The sequence below is a fragment of the Pinus tabuliformis genome, chromosome 1_2, assembly GCF_031772625.1.
Source record: "Pinus tabuliformis cultivar Carrire ecotype Pingquan chromosome 1_2, CPIR1, whole genome shotgun sequence".
NCBI lineage: Eukaryota > Viridiplantae > Streptophyta > Pinopsida > Pinales > Pinaceae > Pinus > Pinus tabuliformis.
The window spans coordinates 284,354,446-284,380,576 of record NC_142298.1 but is presented as its reverse complement, the minus strand read 5'-3'; the positions used below and the strand labels follow the sequence as shown (position 1 = coordinate 284,380,576).

The 26,131-nt window shown below is 35.6% G+C and overlaps 1 pseudogene; it reads right to left on the bottom strand.

The window, feature by feature from the left end:
* Positions 1-8,983: 8,983 nt before the first annotated feature.
* Positions 8,984-26,131, bottom strand: part of LOC149205437 (putative arabinosyltransferase ARAD1) — a 134,745-nt pseudogene continuing 117,597 nt past the window's right edge.

Here is a 26,131-nt window from a genome sequence, read left to right as displayed (position 1 = left end):
AGGCGTACTCTAATGAAGTCAGGACTTGATCGCTGTATATTGAAAAAATGCAGCCAGGTCATTCTCATGTATCTTATTGATTATAGGTGTACTCTTCTACATTTGCATTATAGGTGTACTCTTCTACATTTGCAAATGTAGTCAGGACTTGATCGCTGTATATTGAAAAAATGCAGCCAGGTCATTCTCATGTATCTTATTTTTGAGATGAACATTATCACTTATAACTCAAAATTCATTCATATTCATGTTAAAAAGGTGAGTTTCACAATGGAGGGAAAATAGAATGAATTTCTGAAACAAATAAGCTTTTAAGCTACAAACCTGATTTTTAAAAATTTGGATATATATATATATATATATATATATATATATATTTGAAATGAGAATATTCCACTTAATGGATTCCTTAAACAAGAATATATATATATATATATATATATATATATATATGAAGGGAATATCAATACTCAAAAAACTCAAAACTCATTTATAAATGAGGCTATATATCTAAAATCAACTTTTAAGTTGGAGGTTGCAATGTTATATCTATCTAACCTAGAAATAAAACATAAATTAAAATAATAAAGTGTAATAATTACCATTCTCATCTTCATCTTTAAGATAATAAAGTATAATAATTACCATTCTCATCTTCATCTTCCTCATGAAAATAAGAACACGATACATTTTCAATGGTGGAATGTGGAGTAAATAACTATTTCCAATTGCATTGCTAGATTCCTCAAGATTTAGTGCAGCAAGAGAGACGCCTAAGTCAGGATTTAATATCCACATCGCAACCTTTTAAAGGTTGATTCTTATATTCTTGACCCCTATGAGATACAAGGAAAATGTTGGGATTCACATAAACAAGATCTCTAGCCTTCTACAAACACTACAAGTTGAGTTTCACTGAATTATAAAATTATAGAAGTTTCAATTCCTTTCCATTGACGGAGAGCTTACTATTTGTGAGAGAATACAAGTGACAAAGGGTGAACCATTCGCTCCATGGAAAATTTACCATTGGTTACTCTCATCCAAAGTTGATTCGTCTAAATAATCATCCAAATTAACAATAAAATTAGCAAATTCTTAATTCACCTCCTTATGTAGATGTGCTAGAAATATTCTCATAACCCCCCGTTTCACTCCATTCACCACCTCCCTATTCTTATGTGTTGTCTTCATCTTACCATTGTTTTTGAATAATGAAGTCTTTGTCATAAAATCTTAGGTTCAAGGCAAATGCTAAAGCGCGTTATGAAGTGTTGAACTATTCCAACTCTCAAGAATGATTTTCTTCATTGAATCAACAAAATAAGCATGAAGAAATAAAAGCTAAGGAGACTCTTGTAAAATTATTTCCATAGTTTTTTCAATTAAAATATTCATTCTATTGTAAACCTCTCCCAAGAAGTGTTTGCATGTGGTTGCATTTCAAAGAAGCTCAAACACTGGTGATGTGAATTTGAGTAAGAAATCTATTTTGCTCCACCACTCCTCATCAAGAGACAATTTGTGCACCATAGTTCCCTTCTCTAAATCCATCTATCTCCAATCAGCCTAAAGTTGACTCACCGCCATGGAAGCTAATGGTTTCTTAACATCAATAAGGTAATGCAACATGATGAAGTTTAAGGTGTATATTGTCTCAACAACTTTTAACAACTGCAATCTAAAGTATTCTTGAAATATTGCTTGACATTGTTGGTGGTTGGCAATAAATTTGACTATATCCCTAGCTTTCCCTATGAATTCCTTAATCCATGAAACTTTATTGTCAATCTCTTCTTGAACCATATTTAAATTACGGATAACGCGGTGAGTCCAAAAAATGTAATCATACTTGCTCTCCAAAATCAAACCTGTAGCTTTGCAAACCACTATTTTATCCATGATAACTTGCACCACTTTAGTAGGCCCTATTTTCTTAATAGCTTTGATTAAAATATCTATGATAAATTATCATTTATCTTGAAAGTCCTTGGGCTTCAAAATCATTGTTCCTTTTGGTGAATTGATAATGATATTGATCAATGGCCTATGCCTAGAATCTATCCATCCAAGACAATGGTAAACTCAAAGCTACTCCATGAAGCATGAATACGTTCTAAAATGCCCTCAATTGTATCCTCCTTTTTTAGTAGATGGGTTTGGAGTTTTTCATGATGAAGCCCTTTGAACCCTTGAGGAGTTGCATTAATTGCCCTCTCTATATCTCTCCAATAAGAAGATTAAACCAAATACCACAAGTATAGATGGCCATTGCCACTCTTGTTTCAACTGCTTCTCTTGTGAACATTCACCATTTTAGCTATTTTTCTCTATTGAATTGCAGAGAAAGAACCTTTGAAATTTTTTATACTTGTGATCTAGAATGAATCATTATATAATTTTTCATCTATGTTGGTCCTTTTTGGGTGGAAAAATTGGAGTAATTGACTTGCAGGGCCCATTTAGTGGTAGGTCCTTGTTTGGGAATTTGAGGTTCTATACCTTCCAGAGTTGTTTTGAGGCATCAAATGACACTTGTTGGGGTCAAAACTTTAGGGGTGTAGCTCGCAACTCTTGATATGATTATACACACTGTGACTTTTCCAATGGTGTGAAAATCACCTCAAATCTGGCTACAATTTCTTCAATATCTGGCCAAATTTCTCCCTATGCTTGAATTGGCGTATCAGTCATTTACTGTTAATTGACAACCTCATGGGTTCTCCTCTGATCACCCCAATCCTTGTTATCGACAGGAAGTTGCTACACAGAGCCTTATACTCTATTGGGACTGTAATTCCAAAAGAATTACAGTAGAATTCCTCTATGAATTATTTTAATGTCAAAGACCTCTGTCTAAGATTTTGCATCTGTCTGAACAAGGTTTGCTGATAATTACTTGGCATAAAATTAAGTCTTAGCTTTGCTACCATCCTACTCCAATTCTTGATTGGTTGCTTGCCAAGTCTCTTCCTTTCTGCCTGCACACCATCCCACCAAAGCGCTGCATGGCCTTTTAGCTTGGTGACAACAAACTTTACTTTTTGTCATCTTCTGTTTCTTCATAGTCGAAGAATTTCTCCATGCCATTAATCCAGTCTATCAATTCTTCTGGATTCAATCCTCCTTCATATATTGATACCTCGGTCTTTGGCCTAGCTGTGGATCTCAATACTGACTGAAAAAACCTCATCTCAGGAGTAACTGCTATAGCTTCCTCCTCTGCAACTTCAATCTCAGGTTCACTAACATCTCCATCATCTATGTTCCTGCCTGTTGTTAATGCATCCAATCTAGCTTGCATCTGTTGCATAACTTCCATCACTTCAGCGTTTGCAACAGGCTGTCCTCTTCCACCACGTCCTTGTCCTCGTCCTCTTCCAAATCTGAAAGCCATAGTAACTTTCCTTCTCCTGCTTCTGAGATTCAATCCAATGTCAGTTGGCTGCTCTGATACCACTAATGGTGGCTTGGGTGCAGGCAATATGGACAATCTCTCAAATCTGGCTACAATTTCTTCAATATCTGGCCAAATTTCTCCCTCTGCTTGAATTGGTGTATCAGTCATTTACTATTAATTGACAACCTCATGGGTTCTCCTCTGATCACCCCAATCCTTGTTATCGATAGGAAGTTGCTACACAAAGCCTTATACTCTATTGGGACTTTAATTCGAAAAGAATTACACAAAAACACTCTCGACACTTTAAAAATGAGGGACCTGTAATTTCAACGCAAAATACACTATCGTCGGGAATTTTGTTCCAAAGGAACAAAATACACTATCGATGCTTTTAACCACAGTCACGGCATTCAAATATTCTTTGTGTTAATTCCAAAGGAATTACACTATCAGCGTGGTAATATTCAAAGTATTGTGTTATACGCAATATACACTATCGACCATTTCGAATGCTCCTTCTCCGATGCAATAACACGTGGCTATCGGCAATCACTATCGGCAATTTCGAAAGACTATACCATAGACTCCTCCCACTTCAATTGTGCGATGCGACAGTCCTTGCGGACCCGAAAATTTATCCAAACTTCTCTACAATATTTCGAGTCCAAGCTTATCGGGGTTTCGGACCTCGGCAGTTCCACAACCCTTTCCACTCCACTTGCGATTAGGCGATGCGATAAAGGTTCGGGCCTGATACGATATGAACCAGAATCGATATTCTAGTCCAGAGCTACATTCAGACTAAGGTTTTTCTGCGAATTCTCTGTGTAAAATAGAGGTTGCTGCATAACTCTATGCAACGATTTAAGAGTCTGCGCTCGCCGATATGAAGGAAAAGTAATCTTAAAGGCTCCAGCCTAAACATTCATGGGAAAATAAGGCCAATTCATCCATATTCAAACTCAGAAGAAGCACTTGAACTGATACACACATATAATTATCAATTAACATAGAACTACCAATATAAATACACAGAGAGAGGTTTCTTCAAAGGATAATACTTCCGGGCACCCCTCCCACGATGAGCCTCCCGTCATTTTATTTATAATCAATAGATAAAGCCTTTCTCGACCATTATCCTTTATTTTTTACATAGAGTGATTTAAAGCGTAAAGCTTTGTTACAGTTATCCATAAGCGATGATGTTACATGATTTATTCTTAATTATATTTTTATCCTAAACTAGGAAAGCATGGAAATTGCTGGCTAAAGGACCCCACTCCCTTGCCTGTAGATTTTTTTGGAATATGTTTGAAGACTTTTTCCCTCTGAGTCACATGCTCCTGCATCACTAGCTTCCCCACAACCGGCCAAGATCATGCTTTGATACCACAATAATGTTCTTGATTGGAAATAATCAACAAATACCAAAGCAATTTACAAGGAACAACAAAATAAGTGAAGGACACAATCACAAATTAAAACACAAGAGATATCAGCCAAATATTCTGAGCCATTTTATTAATAAACTAGGAACATGTACATAAAATGAGTTGAAATGATAGAACCTCGGCTTGCTATGCAAGCTCCACAAAACCAATGTGAAAATTTGATGACCCAAATGTTGGAAATGGCTCCCCACAAAATATACACATTGCCTAAAATTTCTGTTAATTGCTGCTAGAAGGAAACTAAAATTTTCCCCCTCAATAATGCCCGGATCGATCTGAAATTACAACCACAAACTCCTCTCCTAAAACCCAGAAAATACCTAGAAAATGTTTGGCTCAACTCCAAGCAAAAATCGAACCCACGATGTGATGTAAATTGCCCAGTGAACTAGCAATACGTCCTACTATAAAAATGTATGATTCTAGCTCAAATATTGCCTGGAAAATTCTATAAAATTGGTTGGAGCCTCCTCTTAATAAACCCACAAAAACCCAAAATTCCTTCGGGTTGATTCCAACTTCACCTGGTGACCCAAAGAAATGTGAATTTCCCTCTCTATCAAGCCAAACACACTGGCTGAAAATATATTATTGAATGTGAGCCAAGTCCTCCTGGAAAACCTCCCAAACTCTTGTGAATCTCCTCTGAGAAATACTCCCTAACTTTGACCCTTATCTCTCCACAACTCTACTTATCCAAACCTTGCGAAATCTCCGGCTGGGAGTTCATGCGCGCTGCTGGAAATGTATAAATTCGGCCCCAAGAATTACCTCAAATTTCACCCTGCAAATCACCAAGGAGAAGCTTGTCCTCCCTATGAATAAATCTCTGCAAATTCTCCAGCCCATATTCTACTATTCGCTGGTCTTTCTCATTCCCACGAGTTTCCTTCTACGCCCTTAGAGAAACACACACCAGTTGAAGGAAATCTTGTGAAATGGCTCCTCAAATTCCCGAAACTAACTCTCAAATTCTCGCCTAGGGTGACACTCGAAATTCACCGAAGGTAGAGGTGGAATTTCCACCCGGAAATCCCTGGTGTTAAGTAGTGCTGGTTGTCTTGGCTGAACAAGTCAAGATAACTCAAGTTCAAATGTCAAATTATCAAAAGATCCCAAAATGAGGCCCTCTTTTTTTTTAATAGTTTTTGCTCCCTTCTCTCCTTGTGGGCTCCATCATTTCGACCTCCTTTCTCTCCCTCCTTCTCCATAGCTCGATTTTCCAAAGGGGTTCGAATTCGCCTCTTTGGGTAGCCCCACATCCCACTACCAAATTAATTTTTCCTTTTCTCTAATGTTTGTGGCCTAATTTTCTCCAAAAACTAAGTGATGACTCCCTCAACCCACTTTTCCTAAGTTTTACATGCCAAAATATTTTCTTAACGCCAAAATTGCAAAAAGGGAGGTCTACTTAGCAAAATTATTTATTGGGGACATGACAATATTTTTGAAAGTCCACACATGAATTACTCTAGATCTATGAGTAATGGGGGTTGACATGGCATCCACTCGATACCATGGTGGTCAACAAGGTAGGTCAACTTGTGGGAGGCATAAGTTCCACATACAAGCTCCGATTGAGGTGATTTTCACACCATTGGAAAAGTCACAGTGTGTATAATCATATCAAGAGTTGCGAGCTACACCCCTAAAGTTTTGACCCCAACAAGTGTCATTTGATGCCTCAAAACAACTCTGGAAGGTATAGAACCTCAAATTCCCAAACAAGGACCTACCACTAAATGGGCCCTGCAAGTCAATTACTCCAATTTTTCCACCCAAAAAGGACCAACATAGATGAAAAATTATATAATGATTCATTCTAGATCACAAGTATAAAAAATTTCAAAGGTTCTTTCTCTGCAATTCAATAGAGAAAAATAGCTAAAATGGTGAATGTTCACAAGAGAAGCAGTTGAAACAAGAGTGGCAATGGCCATCTATACTTGTGGTATTTGGTTTAATCTTCTTATTGGAGAGATATAGAGAGGGAAATTAATGCAACTCCTCAAGGGTTCAAAGGGCTTCATCATGAAAAACTCCAAACCCATCTACTAAAAAAGGAGGATACAATTGAGGGCATTTTAGAACGTATTCATGCTTCATGGAGTAGCTTTGAGGTTACCATTGTCTTGGATGGATAGATTCTAGGCATAGGCCATTGATCAATATCATTATCAATTCACCAAAAGGAACAATGATTTTGAAGCCCAAGGACTTTCAAGATAAATGATAATTTATCATAGATATTTTAATCAAAGCTATTAAGAAAATAGGGCCTACTAAAGTGGTGCAAGTTATCATGGATAAAATAGTGGTTTGCAAAGCTACAGGTTTGATTTTGGAGAGCCAGTATGATTACATTTTTTGGACTCACCGCGTTATCCATAATTTAAATATGGTTCAAGAAGAGATTGACAATAAAGTTTCATGGATTAAGGAATTCATAGGGAAAGCTAGGGATATAGTCAAATTTATTGCCAACTACCAACAATGTCAAGCAATATTTCAAGAATACTTTAGATTGAAGTTGTTAAAAGTTGTTGAGACAATATACACCTTAAACTTCATCATGTTGCATTACCTTATTGATGTTAAGAAACCATTAGCTTCTATGGCGGTGAGTCAACTTTAGGCTGATTGGAGATAGATGGATTTAGAGAAGGGAACTATGGTGCACAAATTGTCTCTTGATGAGGAGTGGTGGAGCAAAATAGATTTCTTACTCAAATTCACATCACCAGTGTTTGAGCTTCTTTGAAATGCAACCACATGCAAACACTTCTTGGGAGAGGTTTACAATAGAACGAATATTTTAATTGAAAAAACTATGGAAATAATTTTACAAGAGTCTCCTTAGCTTTTATTTCTTCATGCTTATTTTGTTGATTCAATGAAGAAAATCATTCTTGAGAGTTGGAATAGTTCAACACTTCATAACGCGCTTTAGCATTTGCCTTGAACCTAAGATTTTATGACAAAGACTTCATTATTAAAAAAAAATGGTAAGATGAAGACAACACATAAGAATAGGGAGGTGGTGAATGGAGTGAAATGGGGGGTTATGAGAATATTTCTAGCACATCTACATAAGGAGGTGAATTAAGAATTTGCTAATTTTATTGTTAATTTGGATGATTATTTAGACGAATCAACTTTGGATGAGAGTAACCAATGGTAAATTTGCCATGGAGCGAATGGTTCACCCTTTGTCACTTGTATTCTCTCACAAATAGTAAGCTCTCCATCAATGGAAAGGAATTGAAACTTCTATAATTTTATAATTCAATGAAACTCAACTTGTAGTGTTTGTAGAAGGCTAGAGATCTTGTTTATGTGAATCCCAACATTTTCCTTGTATCTCATAGGGGTCAAGAATATAAGAATCAACCTTTAAAAGGTTGTGATGTGGATCTTAAATCCTGACTTAGGTGTCTCTCTTGCTGCACTAAATCTTGAGGAATCTAGCAATGCAATTGGAAATAGTTATTTACTCCACATTCCACCATTGAAGATGTATCATGTTCTTATTTTCATGAGGAAGATGAAGATGAGAATGATAATTATTACACTTTATTATCTTAAAGATGAAGATGAGAATGGTAATTATTACACTTTATTATTTTAATTTATGTTTTATTTCTAGGTTAGATAGATATAACATTGCAACCTCCAACTTAAAAGTTGATTTTAGATATATAACCTCATTTATAAATGAGTTTTGAGTTTTTTGAGTATTGATATTCCCTATATATATATATATATATATATATATATATATTATATATATATTTATATATATATATATATATATATATATATATTTTCTTGTTTAAGGAATCCATTAAGTGGAATATTCTCATTTCAAATTTATATATATATATAATCCAAATTTTTAAAAATCAGGTTTGTAGCTTAAAAGCTTATTTGTTTCAGAAATTCATTCTATTTTCCCTCCATTGTGAAACTCACCTTTTTAACATGAATATGAATGAATTTTGAGTTATAAGTGATAATGTTCATCTCAAAAATAAGATACATGAGAATGACCTGGCTGCATTTTTTCAATATACAGCGATCAAGTCCTGACTACATTTGCAAATGTAGAAGAGTACACCTATAATGCAAATGTAGAAGAGTACACCTATAATCAATAAGATACATGAGAATGACCTGGCTGCATTTTTTCAATATACAGCGATCAAGTCCTGACTTCATTTGCAAATGTAGAAGAGTACACCTATAATCAACTAGGCCGATTTATTTTCTCTGATACTGATATTTTTTGTGCATTTCTTCTGTTGGCAATGCACATGAAATCCAGGAACTACAAATACAAGAAAAAATAACATTTTCAATCCATTTCATGTTTGGAAACAATGCAATTTCCATCTTGAACATCGGACTTTTGGAAACAATGCAATTTCCATCTTGAACATCGGACTAATTCAGACTATGAAACTGCACATGGCTCTCATTAAATCAGTTATAGTTACTTTGATGGTTACTCGTTGATTCTATCAGTAGTCATATGCTCGTCAAAGAGATTAAGCCATGCATGTCTAAGTACCATGGAAACGATGTGAGTTGTGACTACACTACCTTCTGTTTGGTAATTTCAAATGTGAATCTGAATTGCAGAAATCATGCCCGAATCTAGGCTAGCCTCTAGCCAATTTTTGTAGACTGAAAAAGGAATCTCTGTGCTTTGCAAGCCAAGATCTGGAGTAGCGCTTTCCTTTATGAAGGGAGAGCCTGACAGAAGGTAGCTTTCTCGCAACTGCTTTCCAAATCATGTGCACAGCATCATCAGGCTGAGCTGGATACTGATACTCAAAATGGTGGCTGACTTCCTTCAACTTTTGCCACATGCGGGTCCATTCTTCCATTTTAACACTATTAAGCAATCTTATCAAAAACCCTTTTTTGACAACATCAGCAGATTGTACAAAAATGCAAAATTCTGTATAATCAAGGACATCCTCATAAGGAAGCTCAATCTCATCGCTAATGATAACAGGAACGCAATGGCTAGCAATAGCATCAAAGAGCCGATTTGAAGAGGGTGTATCGCCTGCAATGTTTAGGCAAAACTTTGAAGACCGCATGCCTTCAGTTGCTTTTCTTATTCCATCCCTCTGTGTATTCCCAGAAGTAAAATGTACTTCCTTTTCATCCTTCAGAAGAGCATAGAGCTTTTGTCTAATATATCCACGCTGATAATTATAAACCAAGTCAGCAATGGACATTGAAGGTAAATTCAACGTGTTCGCTTTTGAAACAAAATAAATATGGAATCAAATTCATGGGCTTGTGGTGCCTCAAGAAGGGATTCCTACCAACAACAGGCTGCATGCAAGCACACTTTAAAGAGGCCAAAATAATGGTGGAAATAATTGCATTTGGATTCAAGAACTCACATGCTTCCTGTAAATAGCACCTTGAAAGAAAAGGAGAATGCTTCGGCTTTCAAATGATGAAGAATCCTTTGCAAGGGAAGGAACAACATGCTTGTAAGGAGCCACAACATCCTTCTCTACATTGCCTACCAAAGGTGAATATCGTCCAAAGTCAGCTACAATGAACATTGCCGACCGAAGCTGCTCCCTTGCTATTACATGCTATTTGGATGATGCATAACTATTACATGATTCTTCCCCCCTGATCTCCTCCAGGCCTCTTGACCCATCAAAAAATGCACCAATTTCTCCTGCAAAAGTTCATTTTTACTCTTATGCCCACGGGTCTCAACTTTTGAATGCCTGTTATAACTCAATGAAGAAAAAAAGGGCACAAAGAAAAAATCAGCCTCTTTGGAATTTTTAACTCTCCGGGCACTGCAAGGAGAGTTTCTGCCTGGCATGTTCGAAGACAGTAGATCCAAGGTAAGCCAGTATTCTGGACTGTGCTGCAAATTGAGTCCGCCCGGATATCGAGGGATTTCAGTGAGATTTGTCGGCCATACACTCTTTTCTGGCTTCCAATCTAACATACCAAAATGGAATTTAGGTGGCATATCATACATAAAAACCTTCAACACCGCGTCTTTCGGGTTGCCCTGTTTGTTATTTGGCTCTGAACCGGTGGGAGTTCCATTCTTATCTGTAAATTCATCTGTCCGGATTCCAGAAGAGGAGATTAAAGATGGCTGAAATTCATCTGAAATTTCATACAGCAGCTTCTCATCCTCTAAGATAACTTTTACCTTAGGATCTGAGAATGGAGAATACTGATCTTTGCCAAGAGGCTGACTTGAAATTTGAAGAAAAGCCAGAGAACTGAGCAGAGCCAATGCCGAGATCAGAAAAAGCAGGCACAGTGTCAACCATAGCTCGTCCCGATCGGAGTAGCCTGTTAGGGGATGTCAGGCCCCATTCCCTGCGATCTGAATCACCGTGGCTGCAATAGCTCGTCTAGATCGGAGTAGCCTGTCAGGGGATGTCAGGCCCCATTCCCTGCGATCTGAATCCGATTTTTTGTCAGGCCGTGGCAGGAATGTCAGAATTGCCTGGGGAGGGTGGCGGAAAAGGAGGGTGGCGGAGCTCCGGGAGGGTGGAGGGCGGAGACATTCCCGGTGGCCGGAGCTGGTGGAGGGCGGAGACATTCCCGGTGGCCGGAGTCGGACGATTTTCCGGCCGGTACCGGAAAACGGGCCATTCTACCGCCTAGGTAGACTTAACAAAAAAAATAATATTTAAAACAAAATATATATTTTTTGATTAAAAAAAAAATAAATTTTTTTTATTAAAAAAACAATTTCAAAACAATTTTAAAAACAAATATTTTTTATTTAAAACAAAATAAATAAATTATTAACCCTATTTTTTTAAATAAAATTTTAATTTTTTTAAACATTTTTTTTTTATTTAGGAAAAAAAAATTGGCTCTCTCGGTCGCCTGTGGTGGCGCGGCCCTGGGCAGAGGGCGTAGAATCAATTATATATATATATATATATATATATATATATATATATATATATATATATATATGTTTAAATTTATTTTTTAAGTTTATTTAAAAAAATAAAAAAGTGTGTATAAATTATTTATAGTTTAATTTTTTTTGTTTTTTAAGTTTTAAGTGTTTAAATAAAAAAAGTTTAATTTAAAAAAAAACAAAAATTAAATGTTTGTTATTTAAAAAAATAAAAAATATGCGGATATATATATATATATATATATATATATATATATGTATGTTTTGTATTAAATAAAAAACATTTATTGATTAAAAAAAGTTTTTTGTTTTTGTTTGTTTGTTTTTTTTTAAATCAAAAATACATATTTCTTTTTAAAGTTTTTTTGTTGAAGATATATATATATATATATATATATATATATATATATATATATATATATATATATATATAATTTGAGTTTATTTTTTCCTTTTTAGTGTTTTTTTAAATGTTTTTAATCTTAATTTTTCTAGTTTTTAATTTCTTTTTGTTAGTTTTCTATTTTTTTTAATCTAGTTTGTTTTTGATTTTATTTTATTTTATTTTTATTATTTATTTATTTATTTTCTAGTTTTTGTTATGTTTTTAAATTTTTTTCTATTTTTACTTACTTAATTATATATATATATTTTTTAAATTTTGTTTCTTTTTTCCAAATTCTTTTATGGTTTATGAGGATTTTTATTTTTATTATTATTATTTTTTTTTGGTGGTTTTTTTAGAGGGCTTATAAGTAATCAAGGTGCACTTGTGCACTCAAGAAAGTGAGAGAGAGATCACAGGGTGCAAGGGTACACTCTAAAGAGACAAAGGAGTGAGGCTTCAGGTCTTCAAGGAGCTCTCAGGTGCTCAAAGAGAAAAACAGGGCACAAGGACACACTCCAAAGAGACAAAGAAGTGAATCTTCGGGCCTTTTGGCCTTCAAGGTGCACTCGTGCGCTCAAGGACAAGGAGGGTGCACTGGCGCATGTTGAAGAGACGAAGGGAAAACATTAAAACCTTCGAGGTGTGCTCATGTGCTCAAAGAGGGCACATTTATTCGTGCCGAAGGAGTGCATTCATAGTCCCGCAATGCGCTTGTGGTTTTGAAGTGTGCTTAGGTTCTCAAAGTGTGCTTTTTTAGGCAAGAAGGTCCTTGTTTATCTAGAGTGCATTTTTTAGGGGAGAAAAGGTCATTTTTCTTATGAAGTGCTCTTTTTCACTGAGTGTTTTAAGTGCACTTCATTGTTTTGAAGTGCGCTCAAGCTTGGAACGGTGGAGTTGTCTCCAACAGTGGCTACTTTTTCATCTGGAATGCACTTTTCATTAAGGGAGGAAACACACGGCTAGGCGACTTATCCTTAGGAAGCACTAATGCACTGTGAGAGGGAAGAGACCTTAGAAAATACGTAGTACAAATACATAGTGCAAAAGCATGGGGGGAAAGATGGTCAATGAGGCTCATGGATAAGTTGCGCTCATTACATAATAAGAAGGCTAATGGCTCTACAACTTCCGCTGAATAGTAGGACCAAGAAAAGGCTTCAAAATGGATAATTTTGAGACCAATAGAGTAAAAGAGGAAAATGCATCTGATCACAACTCAATCATGGATCACACACATGAATTCCATTGATGCAAGCCAAGGGAATGCACATGACTCATGAATAACAATCAAACCTTGAAATGATAACAAAGAAACACCTGAAAAAGTTAAATAAATTGAAGGAAACACATACCCAAGTGAAGATAACATGAGTATGACACTTTTTAAGGAAAAAGGAAGCAAAAATGATAGCCACAAAATTGAAAGCAACACTTGTGAACATAGAGGCGTGCAAAAGTGACAATTGAGAACACTCACATAAATGGAAGTAAAATCACAACCAAGGTGAGCGAGACTGTCAATGAAAGTGCACACTAACTGTCGACATGATTTGAATATCACATATGAATTGTCTTGATGGATGGTGCCATGCCTTTTCAAGCTTGCATGAAGGAAGTGTTCTCATGAACTCATCGAAGACTAAGAATGTGTGTGCAAGTGACTTGACAGTTGAAACTAGGAATAAGGCTTACACGTTTTATGAAACATCAAACGACCATGGAGTCGCCATAGGATGATAGACAATAAGATTCTCAATAGGCTCCAAAATTCAAGTGTTGACAAAATTTTGGAGTGTGTTGATCGCAACAACAAGAAGTTATTATTAATGGGGGGGTTGGGTGGATTATTTACTATGTGCAGAAATGCCACAACATTAAACTAAGTATGAGAGAAATATAATTTAATAAGTCCAATATATACCATTCCCATTAGAGGTGTAGGTGTCGCTATGAGAATTCAATGGTTGAGAACATTAGGGATAGGTTCTACAAACTATGCTAGTTTTGTAGCATTAGGGTTCTAGTCTTGACTTTGGTCAGAAAGGTTAAGAAACACTAGAGACAAAAGGAATGCAGAGACAAAGAGGGAGTGGAGACAATGATTCCAGAGGAGTTTCTAGTTCCAGAGAGGCAACAACAAAGAGGCTTAGTTATTCCACTATAGGTTGGACATGGACTGCGCAAGAAGCTTCGGTGAGGCAATTCGATTTGGCTGAGCAGGGGGTCAATTCAGTTGTCAGAAGTTGGGAAAATTTTCCAGAAGGCCGAAGGATACTTACAGTAGTAGAAATAGGCATAATGACTTGATTAGAGGCAGATTTAGGAAGTGTGTGTGAGGGTTTGCACAAGCAATGTGCAAGGGCATGTGCAAGGCTTCTTGAGGGCCAGTTTTCTGAGGCAAGTTGTGCTGGGATTGCTCGTGGAGAGAGAAAATTATATATAATGATTCTAGCCAGATTATTTGTTAAGGATAACCATTTTGGCATTCAAATTGTACTAATATATTTCACTACTGTATAATAATAACAAAACCCTCATATGTTGCACTGGTTTTCCCACATTGGGTTTTTCCGAGGACATTTGTCCAAAAAATAATGGTGTCATTTTTATTTTGTGTGTGCTAACATTTTCTTAGTTTCTAGTTTATTTGCGCAACATATTTCATTTATGAAAAATGGCAGTGTGATTTATTCATTATTTATAGTAGCAAATAAACTACATAATTAATCAGTTAGGAGAATACATTTCTATTTGATGCAATTTAAGGAAATTTCACAAACTATAGGGAATTATTCATGAGATTTGAATTGGAAGGAATTCATATGAAATCAAAGGGATAAAATATGAACCTTCTCAAGTCACCTTCTCTCATAGAATGGAAAACTCCTAAATAAAGGCAACATGGGAGTTGTGGTTAGACTTTATTTTATGAAAATAAAATAGGAAGATGAAAATATTCCAGAGGAATTAAAGTGCACCTTGGAAATGCATTATAGGTTTTTCCTGTTAATTTTTCATAGGCCTATACTGTTCTTTTCTTTGATAATTGCATTTATTCATTAACACATTAATTTCACCCCATAACGTCATAACATTACTCATATTTACATTCTTATTCATCATCGTATGCAACTATGTAGAAAGAACAATATCATCATCATCAATGTAGCGGAACATAAAGGAACAATAGAAGAAAATCATTCACACATAGAGACATCGAGATTGGTTGGAGACCAAGGAAAAACCCATTATGGGGAAAACCTTTTCAAATTCTTCTTCTTATTATATCATCATCAAATGATTCAGTAAAAGAGAGTACAATTATCCATATCTTCATCTATGTAACTAACCAACAAAAGCAAATACAACATCCATAAATGAACCCAAGAAAACATATACTCAAAACTATGATTCAGAAGATTGTAATGAACTGTCAATGTCTGCAGTCAACTACCAAACCCTGTGGTCATTGAGTGAAATATTCGGAAGGCTGAGATTTCATATTTTAGGTATCGGTCACATGGAGGAGGTGTCATGCGATCGACTATAGCTTTTTCAGTCACTCCCTTAAGCCTAGCATGCGAGTGATTGGAGTCAAAATTGGACTACGAAAACCCTAAATCCCCATTCGCATGGATGGAGAGTTGTTTGTGTCACTAGAGATGAGCTTCTGTGTGTGCGACTATGGTCAAATCCTTCCTGTCCTATGCCTGCGACTGAGGCCCAAAACCGTAAATCAGAGATGCGAGCTTCGAACCCTGCCATTTCACCTCAAAGCGAACCTGATCCTCTACGGATGAACCTCAGACATGTGCGAGCCAAAAACCAAGATAGAAGAGTGTATCAACATTGTGTCTAAATGAGGTAGAGGAAACTTGTATTTATAACCTTTCAAGGTGGTCCACTTTGCTTTACGGCCGACCTTATCAAATATGCACATGTGCGATTTTCTTCATAAGTACACTTTCCCTTATCCGTTTTGAGTGATCTTTAGGTCGATTTTGGTCCTATTGAAAAGATGAATTCAATGAAATCATTATCTCCATTAGGTGAGTTTTCCAAAGTGGAATTTGACCGCAATTACATATTTTTAACACTCCCTCTCAACTAGGGAGAATTCCACCTACCAAAATCTGAACAATCATCGATCAACATATCATCCTATCATCATATCCAATCTCAAGTATCTCATCATCTCGTATCATATATTTATTATTCTTTCTTATCTCTTAATTGTTATTGATCATGTGCTAAAAATTATCAAATCTAAAAGAAGAATAATTTTGACATCATAGGGGTGCTCAATCTACCACCCTATGTCCATTGGGCTAGTATCCAAAATCTTTTCCAGCAGGCTACTACTCGGGGATATCAGCAGAGAGCTAAATTTGTGATCTGTATCATCATCGAAGAACATACCTTTAGGGAGCACGTATCAACCTAGAACCACATCAAGTAGCACATCTCAACCCATAATATCATGGGGGAGCTACTACTATGACCCCATAATGAGCAATAGGATATCAAAACACACAATGGAGCACATCTCAACCCTAGAATCACGTTGGGGAGCTCATTCTCAACCCGAAATTGCATAGGGGAGAAAATATCAACCCAATCCTATTTCCTATTGATCTTCCCATTGATGAGTCTAAGAAATCATGTGGTAGAACACTTGTGTCATAATCGACTTTGGTTGTACACCCCAAGTACACTCTCAACCCGTTGGCCAGACGGGAGCAATATTCTCAACAAGCCTAGCTTGTGGATATGATGCCAACTGGGGTATACTCTACAAATACCAAGATAGGGTGAGCTACTACTCCAACCCTATGGGTAACAGATAGGGGTGATACCCTATTGTCCAAAATTCCCTCAATCACAGGAACCCTCTATCTCAATTCCACACCCTATGAGCTCAAATAAGGGAGGAAGAGTTGACGCAATGTTCTCGATCAATGATGCTCTCTTTCATATCATCGTGCTCATATCTGGTATCAACTTGATTACATGTTGCGATATCAACAGTCTCCTGTTCATATAGCTCATCAAATCAAATATCATATTAGAACATACATAATCATATATATCACAAAAAGGATACCATAGTCATCATCACTCTCAAGGAGGTTCCAACCACAAGCCTAAGCTTGTCTCATACAACAACACTATCTCAATATATGAAGGTATCTCAGTCTCAACTATATGTGATATTCTTTTCCAATCAGATCCACTAAATGTCATCGCAATGTATCCATGTCATATCCAGATCTTACTCTGATGGATTTCCAAGGAGCTTCTTCATCCTGCCACATAGCTAGCCATGCTAGCAACATCATATTCAACCTCGCTCATTCTACAGACATTCATCCAAGATATCATGGAAGATATCATACTAAGGATACATCCAAACGTGCTCATCAATAATAATCCCAAACATCATCAGTTCATCCATGCAGTCACATATCAGAGAATGAATATCTCAAATAAAAAATTGATCATCCCATGCAAGTATCCTGAAGGATGCTCAGTGGAAACTCTATGTGAGTGAAGCGGCTCAATCATGAACTCATTTAGGTTTTATGCACATCATATATATATAGGTGTTCAAAACGGAACATCAATGCTTCAATGAGTTCAACAATATTTCTTCACAACATCTTGAAATTCAATCATAGTGTCCAAGGATTTGCATTTCCACTTTCCAATACTTATTCAATAGCTTCGAAATATAGATTATCTTTTCCCAACTTCAGAAATCGATTCATCATGCCATGATTCATCATTTTGAGCTTTAGAAGGGATATCCCTCTTACTTAGATCATCAGAGGCTCATTACCTATCAATAGTAGACCATCAGTATATAAAACCAAAACCAAATCAAATTCATACCTTGGAATACTTATGAGGTAGAGGTTTGGATCAACACATCTTCTTGGCTTCATCATATAACTGTCAATGTAGACATATTAAGATCAATGATCTTGCTTCATACAATGCTCTCTGCAAACATAATACTTTTCGAAACCAATATGATCAGTCTTACAATATTGTACAATCAAATCAACTAAGTCATATTATCAAAGTTTAGATGCCAGATTAGAACCAATATCAAAATCATCACAATATCACAGTATCATATTCTTTAGACCAGGTGATAGGTAGATCTCTCGTCAATTCATGACTTCATCTATTATCATGTCAACAAGTTGTCATAAGAAATATCAAACCAAAATTCATCAAGTCATCCTCATGATTATAATATAAGTCACTAAATGCAAATGCACACACCAAGAATAAGTCATGCATGTTCCATCCATTTATCGTGAGGCTACTTCATACCAAATCACAACTGTCAATATTTCAACCATTGTGCTAAGAATGAGGAGGCCTTACAAAACCATTATCGAGTAACAATATTAGTCACTTAAAGTCACTATGCCCACATAACATTGTCATCAAGGCAAATCATCAGTCATCAAATCAAATCATTAGGTCAAATCCCAATTTTTCTATCATAGAGAGATCTATAGTCCAAAACATATCAAGTCATTATCAAACATCATGTCAAAAATCCAAACACTGCTTATCTATATTAAACAACCAAATCATGTCAAACTCTTGTAGTACAAACTTTAAACATAATGACATATCTATATGCATGTCTCAGTCACCTGCAAACACAAGTTCAGTCTATATATTCATATTATAGTAAACATTCAAACTTTCCTGCTCACATATCTTTTTGTTTTCTTCTCCACATTTGTAGGACTGACATCCTTCAGGTGAACATCTGATTTCATGCACAAAACTTCATTTTTGTGTCCTGCAGGCATAGTCTCACCCATGGACCTTCCTCTATGTAGTTGGGAGATTATAGTAGCACTATTCAAGATCTTATGCAAGCAACTGAGGCTTCCCAGTTGCTCTTTGAAGCCCTATACGTGAGCGACTATGATCATATCTGCCCAAAACTATCTCAGTGCCTCGGTCACACTCTTGAGATTACTTCCATGCGGCTGGGAGGCTACAGTCGCACCCATAGGATTTATTCCGAGTGGTTGAGGCTTAGAGTAAGAGAAAAATATCACTCCTCAGATCAAAATTTTATTGCAGATCAACAATGTCAAATATTTGTCTATTCATTCCCATAAATCATACTTCAAAAATAAAGAGTATATAATGCAAATGACAATATGAGAAGGGATATTATGGAGAGGTTCTCCCTCTAAATGGGAATCCACTTCAGTCATCTTCATTCATTCCATCAACCTGTCTATAATGCTATCATGCATAAAAAAGTATGTTATATCACATATTCATCATGGTTATATTAAGTTATCATCAAATAATTCATCATGACATTAATCTATCATCAAGGGTCAGTGTCAAATATCTAATAGGAGTATACTTCAAGAATCATGATCACAAAAATGACTTCTTTGTTATGTAACTCAATCCATCAAGTTAGGGCATTCAATTTTACCATAACACATCAAAAACATAACCATGGTCAACAAAACATCCTGAGTATCAATCTCATTGTTATACTTCTATCATCATGGTTGCCATGCATTTCACAAACAAATAGTGTCAAGTTACCATCTACTAGAATCAAGGTGCTAACCTTCTTTATGGGATCAAGATATCCAAAATGATAGATGTTATCCAAACATAAAGTATGCCACTATATCAAAGATCGAAATTAAGTAACCTCATAGAATCAAGAGGTTCATTATGTCTAGAAGTTAATATACTTGTTCAATATCAAGTGCACCATTTCATCATAAGAACCATGAATCCAAATTACTTTCATATGCATGCATGAGCCATTTGAGAAGGATATATTCTCAACATAACTTAGGGATTACCTTTCCATCCAATATTACAGTTGAAGCATAACATTGATACCATGCATACCTTGTAGTATTCAAATACCTATACACCTTTTCATTTGACATAGGCAACTTGTAGCATTTTGTCATATTTTCATCAGGTGCCTCTTTACCTTTTAAAGCTCTAGCTTTTTCTTTCCTACATCTCAAATGATCCTGACGAAGGATTCTCTTATTACATATCATCAAGGAGGTTAGAAACATCCAAATACTCAAATATACATGCAGGAAGTATAAGTAATGATCAAAACAATAATCAAATCTATAAGTCTAGAAAAAAGTAAAGACATAAAGGAGCATCATAAGTCAAGAAATACTTATCTTCAATGAGAGGTGATCCTCTCCCTCTTGAACCAACCTTCAAGAGACATTACTGTCCATTGTCCACATAACAATGTTTGCCTTTAATCACTTTATCAACAACGAGGCCTACTAGAGACAATCCCATCTATGGCTTCATCAAATCGGTCACAAGTGCTTCAACATCTTCAAATTGACCATGCAAGGTTTCATATCTCAAATATTTGCCATAAACCAGGGTTTCTCTCAAACCCTAACCTCATAATATCCATCAAACCCTAATACACAAATTGCCTAAGGTTTTCTTCAAACCCTAGAATTCTTTTAGGTCTCCTCCATCTTCTCTTGCTTCCATTAAAGGTGTCTCCATGGGGGTGCTCTCTGTGACTTTTCTTCTGCCCAAATTTGATACCATGTTAACTTTTCATAGGGATGTATTGTTCTTTGCTTTGATAATTGCATTTCTTCATTAACACATTAAGTTCACCCCATAACATCATAACATTATTCAGATTTACATCATTATTCATCATCATATGCAACTATGTAGAAAGAACAATATCATCATCATCAATGCAGCAGAACATAAAGGAACAATAGAAGAAAATCATTCACACATAGAGACACCAGGATTTGTTAGAGACTAGGGAAAAACCCAATATGGGGAAAAACCTTTCAAATTATTCTTATTATTAGATCATCATCAAATGATTAAGAAAAAGAGAGTACAATGATCCATATATTAATCTACATAAATAACTAACAAAAAAAACTACAACATCCATAAATGAACCCAATAAAGCATATACTCAAGACTATGATTCTAAAGACTGTAATGAATTGTCATTGTCTACAGTCACCTACCAAACCCTGCGATCGCTAAGAGAAATATTCAAAAGAGTGAGATTTCATCTTTTGTGTCCATGTCGCATGAAGGAGGTGTCATCTGAGCGACTATAGTTTTTACAGTCACTCCCTTAAGCCTGAAATGCGAGAAACTGGGGCCAGAACTGGACTGTGGAAACCATAAACCCCCAGTAGCATGGATGGAGAGTTATCAGTGTAGGTGGAAGGCTCCAGTCACACAAATGAGCTTCTATGCTTGCAACTACGATCAAATCCTTTGAGTTGTACATATGAGCTTCTGTGCGTGCAATTATAGTTAAATCCTTCTTGTCCCGTGCTTTTGACTGAGGGCCAAAACCCTAAATCAGAGATGCGAGCTTCAGACCCTGCAATTTCACCTCAGAGCGAACCTGAGCCTCCGTGAACGAAACTCAGATCTGTGCGAGCCAAAAAACAAGATAGAAGAGTCTCACAACATTGTGTCTAAATGAGGTAGAGGGAACTTGTATTTATAGCCTTTCAAGGTGGTCCACTTTGCTTTAGGGCTGACCTTATCAAATATGCACATGTGGGTTGTTTTTCATATGTACACTTTCCCTTATTTGTTTTGAGTGATCTTTAGGTCAATTTTGGTCCTCTCGAAAAGAGGAATTCAATGCAATCATTATATTAGGTGAGCCATGTAAAGTGGAATTTGACAACAATTGCATATTTTTAATACTTCCAAGAAATTCTTAAAGAAATCCATCTAAATATTATGAACACTAAAATTGAACTAATAACTAGAATTATTCATAATAAAAGGCCTTACAATATCCTCATCAACGAAAGGGAGATATTGATAAAATGGTACAAGACATGCTAAAGTTAGGTATTGTTCCACCTAGTAAGATTTCATTTTCAACTACAATGTTGAGGATGAGAAAAAGAGATAATTATTAAAGAATGTGTCATTATATAGATCTAAACAAAATCAAAATTAAGAGTAAATTTCCTATCCGAAATATGGATGAGCTACTATATGAGCTTCTAGTACTAGTTGTGTTATAAATCTTGATTTAAATAAATATACCACTAGATTAGATTAAGAAAAAAAGGCACTACTAAAACAAATTTTAGAACACATGAAGGGCATTATGAGTTTCTCACCGAGCCTTTACCACACCTCTAAACCTAGGTAGTAGAATTAAATAAGTTTTGAGGTTTAAAATGGGCCTCCTAAGGAACTTCATAAAATAATAATGGAAATAATAAAATAAGATTAGATTACCTCATCAAGTTTGGGAGGGAAAAAAGAAAAAACTATTTTTTCAACTCGTTTTTCAACTTATGTCGAGAAAAGTTTACTCAAATTTTGAGTGAGAGCACTTAGATGTAGAATTTAATTTTGCATCCAAAGAGTACCCATGTTTCATACTTTCGATGGATCCTACTACATGAAAAATGTGAAATACATGAAAAGTGTGATTGTATGAAAAACATGATTGCAATCAAGGATAATTTTAGGGGCGAATGTTCGCCCTTTGGCGAAATTAAGGGGTTTTAAATTTTTAGTGGGCGAATATTTTGTATCATAGTACATTTTTACAAATCACCTCAAATAGCCCACCTTATTTTAAGGGAGAGGGTAAAAAAGGTAAATTTAGCCCTTGAAATTAGGACTTACAACCTTCCATTCGCCCATTTTCAAGAATAGGTTTTATTTAAGTGAATCCATTCGCCCATTTTCAAGAATAGGTTTTATTTAAGTGAATCCTATGGGCCAAATACCATATTTATAAAAGAGGTATGGTAAATTAATAAAAATATAAATAAATGAGAGGTATGGTAAATAAATAAAACATTTTTTATATTTACTCCATAAGTCACCTTATATACATGTAACGATGTAAACAAATAAAAATATAAGTAAAGTGGAGGTATGGTAAATAAATAAAACGTCTTTTTATACTTACTCAAACGATATGGTAAATAAATAAAAATATAAATAAACTAGACGTATCGTAAATAAATAAAACCTCTTTTTATATTTAGTCCATAACCGTCATTCTATTTATGAAGGCTCAAGAAAGAGGTTTTATTTAAGTGAATCCTATGGGGCAAATACCATATTTGTAAAAGAGGTATGGTAAATTAATAAAAATATAAATAAACGAGAGGTATGGTAAACAAATAAAACATTTTTTTATATTTACTCCATAAGTCACCTTATATTTACGAACACTCAAAAAATGGGTTATATTTAGGTGAAACCTATGGCCAAAATACTATGGGACAAATACCATGGACTAGATTGTTATTAATACCATGCAAAAAACCATTATTAACCCTAATATTAGAATTAATAAAAATAAAAATGGCACATGGTATTCACCAAAATGGCACATGGTATTGACCCATGGTATTCACCTGGAATGTAGCCTATTTAAATGGGGGAATTAAACCAGCATGTAGCCTATGCTAAGATTCACTAGGACTTTACAAAGTTTTATTATTTAGTGAAAGACTCGCCAAGATCTTACAAGATTTTATAATTGAGTAAAATATTCGCCATGCCTGGTGAGAGATTCGCCAAAATATTATATATACATATTATATTATTGATAAAATCGCCTTCCATTTTTCCTATATACCATGGAGATTCGCCCATTTATTATATTTATAAATTTAGGGGGGTTCTTAAAATTTTCCCTGATTGCAATCACATTTTTTCATTTATTTCACATTTTTCATGTAGTAGGGTCCATAAAAAATATGCAACATGGGTACTCCTTGGATGAAAAATTAAATTCTGCATCCAATGAGTGGTCGTGCTAAAATTATGAGTAAAATCATAAGGAGATAAGTTGAAAAATACAAGATGATTTTTTATTTATTTATTTATTTATTTTTTTTTTAATTTTTGTAATCTTTTTACTTTTTTACTCCAATAATGGTGCATCACCCCACATGGTTGACATAATCATATTGAATCTTATTGGTTCTTATAAATTTTATTTTTGTTCTACATTTTTGTTTTGAGGCCCATTTTTTACCTAAAAATTTCTTTAATGAATGGTTCTCCATTTCGAACTCAGAGGCCAACTCCCTCTTGCACTCGAGAATCAAAGGTTCACCTCCTGTCAAGAATAAGTCATCAACATATAAAACCAAAATAGGGGGCATATCTTGGACAAATTTGAATTAGAGGTTCATATCGACATTGCTTCTTGAAAAACAAAGCTTCATTAGGTAGCCGTCAATACAAGAATACCTAGCCCTAGGGGATTGCTTCAATCCATAGAGAGCCTTCTTCAGTTGTGACACATATGAGTCTTCTTGTCATGTAATTCAAATCCCTATGGTTTCTCAACATATACTTCTTCCTGGAGTAAGACATGAAGAAATGTAGTGTTTACATTCGTTTGGTGAAGATTCCATCCCTAGCTAGCAACTAGAGCCAAAATAGATCTAATGGTAGTGTAGCGAGCCACTGGTGCAAATATGTCATGATAATTTTCTCCCTTTTTTTGGGAGAAACCTCTAGCAACAAACCTCGCCTTATATTTCTCAATACTTCCATCTACTCCATGCTTGATCTTGTATAGCCATTTAGAAATAACAACATACCTGCCTTTGGGTCTCAGAACCACTTACCACACATAATTCTTCATAATAGATTTGTATTCTTCGGCCATAACATCTTTCCAAACCTACTCTTTCATTGCTTCCTCAAATGTGGGAGGCTTAACATATATGATGATGTTCATAGCCACAACATAACCTTGATATTGACATGGCTTATTACTTTATTTGAAAGTTCCTATATCAACAACATGTCTTTCAACATCGTGTGGGGTATCACAGATCCAAAGTGGTCTCTTCCTGGCAGGGGGATCACATGGAGGAGGATCTAAGGGGTCCATAGGCTCCATGGGATCATCAACAACATTTGTCTCTAGTTTTCACACAGAAGGACCTTTTATTAGGTCCATGTCATCATCCTTCTTCTCAACAGAGGAGGAGGAGGAATATCCCTTACTTTCCCAAGGGAAACATCTTTATCGAATGTCACGTCCTTGCTAAACTCATTATTCCTTTGACCAAGCACATATTATAAAAGCTTTATAATTTTCACAATATCCAACAAACATACCTTTCTTCCTTGAAGCTTCCAACTTGTTCCTTTTGTCCTTTACGAAATGGAAGTATACGAGGCAACCAAATATCCTTAAATGTCCAACATCAGGCTTCACATCTGTGAATACTTCTTGAAGAGTCTTGTCACCCAAGGCTTGATGCGAGGTCCTATTTTGAATATAGACCACAATGTTGGCAGCTTCACCCCACAAAAATTTCGACAACTTTTGATCATGCAACATAGCTCGGGAAATTTCCATGATGGTCTTGTTCTTTCTTTCAACCAATCCATTTTTCTCAAGTACATAGGGCACAATGGTCTACTTCTTGATTCCCACTTTCTTGAAAAAGTCAACAAACTCATTTGAAATGAATTATCCACCATTATCAAACCTGAAGACCTTGATTCTCTTCCCTATTTTATTTTCTATTAGAGCCTTGAAGTCCTTGAACATATCAAATGACTCATCCTTTTGCTTTAAGAATAATATCCATGTCTTTCAAGAGAAATTATCCACAAATATTCTATAGTATAGATAGCCACCAAGAGTTCTCACTCGCATAGGTCCACACAAATTAGAATGTATGAGTTGAAGGATACTGTTGGTCCTACTTTTCCTAGAGGGGAATGGTCCCCTTGACTTCTTTCCACTTGCACATCTTGTACAAACCACATCATGATTATTTCGAACCTCAGGCATTCCATAAACCATCCTCCTTACTTTAGGCAAGGATTCATAGTGAAGATGGGCATACCTTTGATGCCATAACTTAGTTTGATGATTTATATCA